Consider the following 12,989-nt stretch of genomic DNA (forward strand, 5'->3'; position numbering starts at 1 on the left):
TCTATTGTAGTTCTTCTTCCATGGCATCCATCCATTCCTATCTTTTGCTAGCCTCATTAAATGTTTTAGGTTCTACTTCAGTCATGAGTCAGAAGTTGACTTGTTCATCATTCTGGGAAAGTCTTCTTCTAGTCTACACACCATCACTCTTATTTCCTATAATCTTCTCTTTCAGGTGATTTAGCTGCACATACTGGTTGGGAGCCTTCTTGGATGGTTCTTCTGGTTCATTATCTGACTAAGCTTCCTCACCTTCATCACTAGAATCATCATACTAGTTCACCTGTGATTGAAGTCCATTGTGCATATCCTCATCAACTCTTACATGCACACCCTCGATGAATCTTCTTAGTCTTTTGTTGTAGCACTTGTAGGCCTTGATATTAGATGAGTAACCAAGGAAGATTCCTTCATCACTTCTAGAGTCAAAAATACCTAGACCATCCATGTCTCTCTTGATAAAGCACTTGCTTCCAAATATTTTGAAGTATTTGATTAATGGCTTCCGATCATCCCACAACTCATAAGGTGTCATTTTTTTGTTTGTTCTTAGTTAAACCTGGTTCAAAGTATATATAGCAGTATGAACAACTTCCTTCCAATATGTGTTTGGAAGACTGGCCTCATTTAACATGGTTTTGGCCATCTTCTTGACTGTCTTTCTCTTCCTTTCTACCACACCATTTTGTTGTGGTGTCCTAGGGGTTGAGTATTCCCTTCTAATTCCATGTTTTTCACAATAATATTTAAACTCACTTTATGTAAACTCTCCACCCGAGTCTGATCTTAGACATTTTAGACTGATCCCACTTTCCTTCTCCACCATCTTCCTAAAGATCTTGAATCTATCAAATGCTTGTGACATATCTTGTAGGAAAGTGACCCATGTCATTCTTGAATAATCATCAATAAAGAGCATAAAAAATCTTTCACCAGCAAGAGCTCTTGTCCTAGTTGGACCACATAGATCTTTATGTACAATCTCAAGTGGTATTGAGGTGTTGTACTCTTTTGTCCTAAAGATCACCTTAGTCTTCTTCCATTTTACACATTCATCACAAAATGTGCTTACCAGTTTGATGATGGGTGGAATATGTTGGCATTATGTGAACTGGTATGAAAACCGATATGTGGACATAATGACATTGTATGTTGTCATTGATGTCAATATGACGAAGAGAAGAAGAACCAGTATAACACTGTGAACCAACACTCACTGTGAACCGGCATTTGTGCCAAATTGAAGCAGCATATTTGTTTAAAGATGAACCAACATAAGGTTATGGGAACCGGCACATGGAAGCAGCGTATGACTACCAGTTGGTGGTCTCAACTTTAGGGTTTCCGGTTTGAGTGCTTCAAGCCTGTGTGGCTCAACCAGTGACTGTGTGTGATGAGTTAGCATGGTAACAACAAACAAATTGTGTTGCCACGTAAGCTTTGTGCGCGTGAAGGATCTTGCATGAGGGAGATTGTTCCTATCTACCTTGGGAATGTGCAAAGTCTGTAAAATGGTGATAACATGTGATGGGTTATCAGCCACCATGAAATCGGTGGAAAATGAACGATGGAGAATGTCTTGAGATTGGATCAAGACTGTTGCATTTAATGTTGTATGCTCAACGGTTAGGATTGAACCATTTTGAATTCCTTAACCTAACAGGTTTAGGGTTTAGGGTTTATGATACCGACCTATTTGTTATTCTATAAGGTTGATGTTGTGACTCTTCCAAAGGTTGTTGGCAAAAGTTGTGTGTGTGTATCTAAGAGAAGAGATACATGATTCTTGCTAGACCAAAGGAGAGAAGTCATATCTGCAAAGTGTAAGTGCAGAAGGTGAAAAGGAGCCTAAGTGGATCTGCATTGGCATTGAGTGCTATTATTAGGTCATTGATATACCTATTGATCTTTAACCACCTCAACAGTTGTGAAATCCCCTAACAGGGTAGCCTTAACCGGCTTGTTGAAAATCCTTTAACAGGGTAACTCAAGGCTACTGAGTCATTGATATCCTTTAGCTATTAAGTTCTTGAAATCCTCTAACAAGGTAACCTTTAACAAGGTTTAACCCTTAACTGGGTATTGTAGCCATCCCTTAACCAGGTGATCCCTAACAGGATCGGTTCCTAACAGAACCTATTGTATCTATCTTTAACCAGACAAGGCTCCTAACAGAGCAGACTTCTAAAGAGTTCAAAAAGAAACTTGCGGGTATTCATCCCCACCATGGTTTTTCCCAGTTGGGTTTCCATGTGAAAAATATGTGTGTCAAGTGTGATGTTTTCTTCATGTGATGATTATGCTTGTTTTCTATTAAGCGGTGATGCATGTTGATCTTGCAGCAATATGAAGATCTGATGATAGATTATCTATTCATGCATGAGGGTGAAATGGTAGTATAGTACTGAGCTAAGAGGAAAGCTAAGTGATTAACCGGTTTATGATTGTTTTAGTTGTTATGGGTTTTATCGGTTGCACTCTATTTCAAACCGGAGTCACTATTTGTTAGTCATTTGAAGTATCTTCTGTCAAACTGGTTTAGGACTATATTTTTGTCTGTACTGATTCAACCCCCCCTCTCAGTACCGGTTTGCTAATAGTTGTTCATTATTAAGTTATCAATTGGTATCAGAGCATCCTCTAGGTCCTCTATGTTATAAGCTTAACCGCTTGAGGTAAAGATCCCAGCCTAATGATGAAGAGGGAAGGTCCAAAGTTTAATAGAGAAAACTTCATTATATGGAAAGATAGAATGAAGATATTCATCAGAAGCATGGGTGCTCAACAATGGAGCTATGTTGAGAATGCCTATGTTGCCCCTACCAGTACTCTCACCGACGATCAAAAGAGAGAAATACAGGAGAATGGGCAAGTCATGCAAGCCCTAATTATTAGTTTATCCAACATTGAGTTCATTGATGTCCAAGATAAGGTAAATCCCAAAGAGGTATGGGATACTCTTGAAAATATCTATGGTGGTGATGAGCATGTAAAACAAGATAAGGAAGAAAGCCTTAGAGGGAAGTTTGAAGACATGTGGATGGTTGAAGGTGAGACCATTTAACAATATGGTATAAGAATCAAAACTATTGTTGCAGATATCAAGAGTGTAGGTGGTAAAATAGAAGATTCCATTGTGGTAAGAAAAGTCCTAAGATCCCTATTGCCAGTCTATGCAATAAGGGTTCTGCTATTCAAGAGCTGAGATCAATAGACAAGACTAAGGTATCCCTAGACTCCATCATTGCAAAGTTAACAACTTATGAGCTAAATAGTTTTGATGGTAGTGTTCAAAAGACTGAATCAGCTTTAAAGCTTCTACTACACCATCTAGAAAAGGAAAAGAAGCAAGCACCAATGCTAAAACTAGACAAGGCAGAGTAATAGATGATGAGGAATTTCTAATAGAGTTTAAAGCTCTTCTTGCAAGGAAACTTCCTAAAGGAACTAGTAAATACAGAGGTAAGCTTCCTTTGAAATGTTTTTCTTGCAACCAGATAGCACACATTGCTGTGAACTGTCCTAATGATGATAACAAGGACAAATCGGAAAGGTTCAAGAAATTCAAAGGAGGAAACCAGAGAAATTGTTTTGTGGTAGTTGATGAAGGTGTCACAGATGAGGAATCAGAGGATGAAGAAAATGAAGACATTGTGTTTGTTGTTGTCAAGGAAGATGTGTTAGACAAGAAGGCTCTTGTCTCTTGGTTTGATAATTCCAATGAGTGGATCATTGACAGTGGTTGTTCTAACCATATGACTGGTGACCAGAGCAAGTTTCTATCCTTGGAAGAATATGATGGTGGTCTGGTTCGCTTTGGAAATGATGCACCATGCATGGTCAAAGGCAGAGGGTCCATCTCTCTGAACGGAAAGAGTAGTGTTGACAATGTATACTGGGTTGATGGTCTCAGATACAACCTTCTGAGTGTTGCCCAACTGAATGACAGTGGTCTCACTCTAGAATTCAAGAATGGTGAAATGGTGGCCACCAACTTGCAGACCAAATGTAACTTATTTCAGCTGAATGCAAATATAAGTACATGTCTTATGGCTAAATTTGATGATAGCTAGATATGACATAGGAGACTTTATCATGTAAACTTTGACAACATTGTGAAGGCTAGTAAGATCAAGGTAGTTAGAGGGTTGTCGGTGCTAAGCAAACTAGATAATACCTTGTGTAGAGAATGTCAATTGGGGAAAATGTCTTCCTTAACCTTTAAAGGTAAACCTTTCACTACTGACAATTTTCTTGATCTTGTGTGGTCCTATGAAGACTAGAAGTGTGTTGGGTGATAGGTACTTCATGATTCTCACTGATGACTGCTCAAGAATGATGTGGGTCACATTATTGAAAGATAAGTCTGAAGCTTTTGGGAAGTTCAAAGCCTTCAGAGCATTAGTGGAGAAGGAAAGCAACAAAAGGATCAAGTGTCTAAGAACTGAGCAAGGAGGGGAATTCACTTCCAGTGAATTCAACAAATACTGTGAAGAACATGGCATCGAGAGGCAACTATCTGGACTCCACAGCAGAATGGCCTAGCAGAGAGGAATAACTGGACTTTGGTTGAAGCAGCTAGAACCATGTTGATTCAAGGAAAGGTAGCTCACACCTTTTGGAGAGAAGTAGTGAGCACTGCAGTCTATACAATGAACCAGGTACTCATCAAGAAAGGTAAGGATAAAATGCCCTTTGAGTATTGGACCGGTAAGACACCTATTGTTAGCTACTTTAGAGTGTTTGGTAGCAAATGTTACATCAAGAGGAGTGAACACCAGAGTAAATTTGATGCAAAATGTGATGAGGGAATATTCCTAGGATATTCTACCAAGAGAAAAGCTCTCAAGTTCTTTAATAACAGGACTCAAAGAATTATGGAAAGTATCAATGTAAGAGTTGATGAAACTTCTGAGAAAATTGAGGAAACTGATAGTGAGCAAGTAGTAAATGAACTGGTTGTAACATTCTGGGAACCAGTTATCAATCAACTAAGTACCAGCAACAATGTTCCTACATCGGCATATGCAGATGCTGATACTGATGGAGATGAGGATGAAGAAGAAAAGCAAGTGGAATCTATTAAGACCATTCCTTGGTATGTCAAGCTGAATCATGATCCTAAGTAGATCATAGGAGATAAGGATGCTAGAATTCTTACAAGAAGAAGAGTCAGAGAGAGCTCATGTTTGATCTCTGAATTTGAGCCTATGTTATTCAAAGAGGCACATAAAGATGAAGATTGGATCAAGGCAATGGAAGAGGGACTTGATCAGATAGAGAAAAATGGTACATGGTCCTTGGTACCCAGACTGAAGCATAAAAATGTCATTGGTACCAAATGGGTTTTTAGAAACAAGCTAAATGAAGATGGCATGGTGATTAGAAACAAAGCCAGACTAGTGTGTAGAGGATATTCCCAAGAAGAAGGAGAAGACTATGGAGAAACCTTTGCTCCTATGGCCAGATTGGAAGGAGTTCGTATGCTTCTTGCATATGCTGCCTTTAAAGGATTCAAGGTATACCAAATGGATGTAAAATCTACATTCCTAAATGGTGTACTTGAAGAGGAGGTGTATATAGAGCAACCAGATGGGTTTTCCCTATCAAAAGATAGTGACATGGTGTGTAGGCTACATAAAGCCCTATATGGTCTAAAGAAGGCACCTAGAGCATGGTATGAATGTTTGCACTGGACTCTCATCTTGTGCAAATTGGATTTGAGAGAACAAGTGAAGATAGCAATATCTACTTGAAAACTGAAGGAGATCAGATTCTGATCTATGAAGTATTTGTTGATGACATTATCTTTGGTGGAGATGACAAGATGAGTCATGAGTTTGCAGATGAGATTAAGGAGTTTGAGATGTCACTCATAGGGGAGATTAAGTTCTTTATTGGACTATAGATTCAATAGATGAAAGGTGGAATCTTTATCACTCAATCCAAGTATGTCAAAGAGGTGTTGAAGACCTTTGGCATGGAAGATAGTAAACCAGTTGGTGCACCGATGGTGACCGGTTGTACTATCCAAAGAGGATGACTCAACATTGGTTGACGAAAAGGAATACTGATCAATGATTGGTAAGTTGCATTATGTAGTGTACAGCAGACTAGATATTGCACATGCAATTAACATTACTGCAAGGTTCCAGAAGAGTCCAAGAGAATCCCACTTAGTTGCAGTCAAGTGGATTCTTAAGTATCTAAAGGGTACAGTTGACTATGGATTATGGTACCCATATAGCAATGATTTCAACCTGAAAGTGTTTACAGATGCTGATTGGGCAGGTAATGTGGATGACCGAAAGAGCACAACCGGTGGTGCATTCTTTCTCGGTGGTAGACTTGTCTCATGGATGAGTAAGAAGCAGAGTTGTATCGCTCAGTCTATAGCAAAAGCGGAGTATGTTGCAGCTTTCATGAACTACACTCAGACAATCTAGATGAAGCATGTATTAAATGGCTTCAAAGTTCCTGTATCTAAACCGGTAAGCATATTCTGTGATAACACAAGTGCTATCAATATTTCAAAGAATCCGGTTTTACATTCTAGAACCAAGCACTTTGAGCTTAAATATCATTTCTTGAGGGAAAAGGTTCAGAACAAAGAGATTGCACTAGAACATGTTTCCAGTAAGGAGCAGTTAGTAGACATATTCACCAAGCCTCTCCCAAAGACTACATGTATGTATTTAAGAGGTGAATTAGGGGTTCTGCCCCTTCAGGAGGTGAACTAAAAGAATTTGCTCCACATCAATCAAGTATTACAATAGTCATTTCCTTTTGGACTGATGTGTTGAAGGATGCTACTCCTTAGGGGGAGTAGCATAATGGAACAGGGAAGCTTGTGCCTTCACTTTGGCATTGTTTTCAAAGGGGGAGAAGATGTGAAGTGGAGAAGATATCTACAGCAATTGGGTAGAAGATGTGAAGCAGAGAGATATCTTTGTATATTGCCATCAATGCCAAGGGGGAGATTGTTGGCATTATGTGAACCAGTATGTGGACATAATGACATTGTATGTTGTCATTGATGTCAATATGATGAAGAGAAGAAGAACCAATATATGTCAATATGATGAAGGGAAGAAGAACTAGTATAACACTATGAACTAACACTCACTATGAACCAACATTTGTGCCAAAGTGAAGTGGCATATTTATTTAAAGATGAACCGACATAAGGTTATGGGAACCGACACATGGAAGCAGTGTATGACTATCGGTTGGTGGTCTCAACTTCAAGGTTTCTGGTTTGAGTGCTTCAAGCCTGTGTGGCTCAACCGGTGACTGTGTGTGATGAGTTAGCATGGTAACATAAAATAAATTGTGTTGTCACGTAAGCTTTGTGCGCGTGAAGGATCTTGCATGAGGGAGATTGTTCCTATCTACCTCGGGAATGTGCGAAGTCTGTAAAACGGTGATAACATGTGATGGGTTATTAGCCACCATGAAATTAGTGGAAAATGAATGATGGAGAATGTCTTGAGATTGGCTCAAGACTATTGCATTTAATGTTGTATGCTCAACGGTCAGGATTGAACCGTTTTGAATTCCTTAACCTAACAGGTTTAAGGTTTAGGGTTTATGATACTGACTTGTTTGTTGTTCTATAAGGTCGATGTTGTGACTCTTCCAGAGGTTGTTGGCAAAAGTTGTGTGTGTGTATCTAAGAGAAGAGATACGTGATTCTTGCTAGACCAAAGGAGAGAAGTCATATCTACAGAGTGTAAGTGCAGAAGGTGAAAAGGAGCCTAAGTGGATCTGCATTGGCATTGAGTGCTATTATCAGGTCATTGATATACCTGTTGATCTTTAACCACCTCAATAGTTGTGAAATCCCCTAACAGGGTAGCCTTAACCGACTTGTTGAAAATCCTTTAACAGGGTAACTCGAGGCTACTGAGTCACTGATATCCTTTAGATATTGAGTTCTTGAAATCCTCTAACAAGGTAAACTTTAATGGGGTTTAACCCTTAACCAAGTATTGTAGCCATCCCTTAACCGGGCGATCCCTAACAGGATCGGTTCCTAACAGAACCTATTGTATCTGTTTTTAACCGGACAAGGCTCCTAACAGGGCAAACTTCTAAAGAGTTCAAAAAGCAACATGTGGGTATTCATCCCCACAGTGGTTTTTCCTAGTTGGGTTTCCACGTGAAAAATATGTGTGTCAAGTGTGATGTTTTCTTCATGTGATGATTATGTTTATTTTCTATTAAGTGGTGATGCATGTTGATCTTGCAGCAATATGAAGATCTGATGATAGATTATCTGTTCATGCATGAGGGTGAAATGGTAGTATAGTACTAAGCTAAGAGGAAAGCTAAGTGATTAACCAGTTTATGATTGTTTTAGTTGTTTTGGGTTTTATCGGCAGCACTCTGTTTCAAACCAGAGTCACTATTTGTCAATCATTTGATGTATCTATTGTCAAACCAGTTTAGGACTGTATTTTTGTCTGTACTGATTCACCCCCCCCTCTTAGTACCAGTTTGGTACTAGTTGTTCATTATTAAGTTATCAAAATATTCTTTACATGCCCCTTTCTGCCTACTGCAACTAATTTATCAAAGTTTATTTGGCCTAATCTTTGGTGCCATGGCCAACTTTCATCAACCTGTCCCAACATGCATCGGGACTCATAACATTCCTTCAAATTGTAAACATTGTCATCTATTCTCTTTCCTTCTGCCACAACCTGACTGGTACTCTCTTTCTTTATTTGGCAACCAGTTGAGTCAAAGGTGAATTTATAACCTTTTTCAGACATCTGACTCACACTCAGCACATTGTGCTTTAGGCCTTCCACATAATATATATCATGCTCCTTCAATTTTCCATCAATATTTAGAGTACCTTTTCCCTTTATTTTCATGGATGAGTTGTCTCTGAATCCTACTGAACCACCATTATAGTCTTCAAGCTTGATAAATTTATTTTTATAACCGCTCATGTAGTTGGAATAGCCACTGTCTACAATCTATAGATTTTTCCTTTCACCATGTAAAGCAGTCTGCACTATCAGACTTGATTATGTCTTGTCCTTTTCTTTCTCAACCCATACCAGTTTGGTTTCCTTCTTCTTGTCACCTGTTATTTTGTGCTCTAGTTCAACTATCGGTTCTTGATCAAGATTTGTCTTCTTCTAATTGAAATTCCTATTTTTATAAAACTTTTCTATATGTCCAAACTCTTGATAGTTATAGCATTTCATATTTTCATTTAAAGATGAATCTTTAATTATTGTAGGGCACTGGTTTATTCTTCCTACATTCAAAACTCATATGACCATATCCATTGCACTGATAACATAGAACATTCATATCCTAGAGTGTATTAAAAGGATTTCTACTTTCATAACTCATAGAGGGATTATTGATTAATCTACAATCAGCTATTCTATGCCCAAATTTTTTACACAGGTAACAATAACCATGAAAGTTTGAAACATATCGGTTGGGTTTCCTTGGTCCTGCAAACGATTGCCTTATCAGGGTCTTGCCTTCATGATGTTGACTCTGGTGAATCATTCATGGTCAACTGTTGCATTTCTCCTTGGATCTACATGTCAGTACAATGAGTGTGGCCTCTAGTTCATTGCTTGTGTATACCAGTTTACGTGGCATTTTCTAACATCATCTGCATATGTATTTTTACCGGTATCCTTGCTTACAATGAATGTCTTCTTCTCTTCACCTTCATTTGAAGAAGTGAATTGTATCTCCTTACTGGACATGTCTTTTCTATTTGAACTTTGACCTTCTTCAAAACTTTCCACTGGTATCTTTGGATTACTTCTGTTTGCTTAACATCTTGTCTTAGGCTTCAATATTCCCTTCATATTTGCTTCTTATTTTCGTTTCTTCCTTACTTTCTTCAAGATCTTTTCTAAGCTTCACTATTTTTGCTTCCTGATCTTCATGCTCATTTTTCTTCTTCATCGGATCAGAGGATGTAACTTCACATATCCTCTTGGTTTCTTCCAGCTACAGTTTCAAGTCAAATATAACTTGACTGGACTCATCTAGGGATTTCTTCAAGAGACCTTGTTCATCTACTGCAACAAGCTTGAACTTCTTGAGTTCTCTTCTTATTTTACTCAACTCCTCAAGAGCACTTATAAGATCTCCTTCTAAATCCACTTTAGCCTCAATATCCTCTTCTTCCTCATCTTCACCAACCGGTTCATCAAGTGCCATAAATAGATTAACTTTTCTGTCATTCTCATGGTAGTCATCTTCTGATGCACTTTCTTCATCTGTAGCATCATCCTCAATAGTATAGAGGTTGTTATGCTTTTGGTAGCCTCTTCTCCTTGCCAATAGACATTTCTTTCTTTATCTTTACTAGCAGATCTACTAAAACCTCTTGACTCATCTCCACCAATTTCATTATAAGGATATTTTGCAGCAAAGTGTCCAACTTTACCATAGTTAAAACATTTGAGTGGTAGATTTCCTTTATACTTGTCAAATCCTCTTTTGAGAATTTTGACAGATTTTGCTACCTCTGCATCAGAGTCTTCATTGGATCCTTTATGAGAAGCTACTTCTTTTCCCTTTTGGGTGGAGTTTAACACTACCTCTTTCCTTAAGGATGCATCACCGGTTGTTCTCACTTCATAGGCTATTAGTAAGCCAAATAGATCATCCATTGTAAATTTATTTAGATCTTTGGCTTCTTCTATGGCTGAAACCTTTGTATCATACTTAAGTGTAAGAGACCTAAGTACCTTCTTGACAAGAATCTCATCTGCAATTTCATCTCCAAGTCCTTTGATGGTATTCACAGTTTCATCAAATTTGTGAAGGTAGTCTGCAATCTTTTCATCATCCTTCATCTTGATGCCTTCAAGTTGGCCCCTTAGTTCTTGCAGCTTAGCCTCTATGAATTTTACATCTCCTTCAAATAACATCTTCATTTTATCCCAAGTCTCCTTGGCAGATGCATAGTGCATGACCTTGACAAACTCATTATCAAATAACATGTTTGGCCTTTGCATTTTTCTCATACTCCTTCTTGGCATCCGGATCAGTGGGAGGAACACTAGGGACAACATGCCCATTCTTGACAGACATTCACACATCAAAACCAAGGGAGGAGATATAGGTCTCCATTCTTCTACTCCAAAAGGCATAGTTGGATCCATCAAACATGGGGGCTTTTAAGGAAGAAGACTCATTTCTTGCCATTTTTTTCTAAGTCTAGAATCTACCCAAAGTTTTTAAATAGCTGGGAACCTTGCTCTGATACCAATTTTTGAACACAATGTACCACTGAGAGGGGGTGAAACAGTGGTTCCTAAATTCTTTTCCCTTTTAAAGTAACCTTAGAATACCAGTTGTTATCATAAGCACTAAACCATTAAACCAGTAAGATAGATGAGTATACCAAAAGAGACAATCACACAAATGCAACCCACAACACCAGATGTATGAGGAAAACCCAATATGGGAAACATATCGGTGAGAAATACTACTAGAGACTACTGCTCCAATCCAGCCTCACAAGTGAAACACTGAATTACAAAGATTTAGGGCACCAACCTAAGGAGCACCAGCCCCTGCACCAAGCTCCAACTTGGTGATGTATAGTGAAATATAATTTTGATACAGTTATAGCTTCTAGTTGCAAATGAGTTCTGCAACTCTTGATCAAATAGGTTTCTATCTGTTAATAGTCTTCCCTTCTTCACTGGATCTCACTCTACTAGTTATGAGATTACTCTGTCTGATTCTTGGCTACTCTTCCTTCACCCTTAGTCACACAACACACTATGTCAAACTTGGATGCCTTATTAATCAACCACTCCTCACTGGTTAGCTTAACCATTAGAACTTCAAGAGTTTACTGGTTCTCTGTCATTGTCGATTAAACCCTCTCACCAGTTTGCCTGCTCACTCACTCTGCAACTTTCTTAGAATATATTCTAAGGTAGATGATCCTTCTCTATGCTCAAACTCACTTCACTCTCCTTCTTCACATTAAGCCTCAATCTTTTCTATCTCGAGCTCATCTATTTATAATCTTGGATTCCAACCTAAAACCGCATTCAACAATGTCATGTTAGGTTTTTCCTTCTGCAACTAAAACCAAATCCAATTTGATTTGATCTACTCTTTCAGTGATATGATCTTCATGACATCGATCAACACCAACAAAGCTTTGCATTTCAATGTGCGTTTTTTAAATCTAGAGATCTGCACCATGATTTTCTGCTTTTCTCTATATTTGCCATTAATGGCTTTGTTGTTTCCTTCACCAAACGGGTATGAAGATCAAATCTTCTTTTAGGATTAATTCAGTCGCTTTTGCAGCTTGCCTTCCTCAAGCCACAATCCTCTGGCATCCTCCATGACTTGAGGGTTCTTCATAAAAGTCGACCTGCTTGTTGATTTTTTATGTTGATGCACACTCCACCAGCCTCTGCAATACCTCCATGTGGCATCCAGTTGTCATGCTTGGAAACATCCACCTCTTCTTGGATTCCTATGTCAGTTTGACATTCTTTGTCGACCAATGATGACTACCAGCTTAGCTCATCTTACTAATATGATCATCAAACATCCTCTGTACCGGCAACACATCTCGGGTTAGTGCCTAAGCCTCCTAACTTGTAGTTGACACAATTCATGAGTATTGGTAGCCTTCCTTCTATTTTCTCACTCACATGTACATTGTCATCATATGTCTTTCTCTTCTTATACTGGTCACCACTTCTATGTCTTTCTCTTCTTATACCAGTCACTACTTCTTACTTACCAGTGACCTTGACAAACTAGTTTGACATCAATGACAACTTAATGCCAATAATGCCAACGCTCTTTGTCGGTTAACACACTGTTATACTCTTTTGTAGCTAACTAGTTACATTAACCTTACTGGTTAAACCTTTGCTAAACCCTCTTACTGGTTACACCTTTACAACTAGCTCTCCTTCAGATACTTAGTTGCAACACTCTTCTTAGTTTGATCAACACTT

This window comes from Cryptomeria japonica, chromosome 2, assembly GCF_030272615.1.
Source record: "Cryptomeria japonica chromosome 2, Sugi_1.0, whole genome shotgun sequence".
Lineage (NCBI taxonomy): Eukaryota > Viridiplantae > Streptophyta > Pinopsida > Cupressales > Cupressaceae > Cryptomeria > Cryptomeria japonica.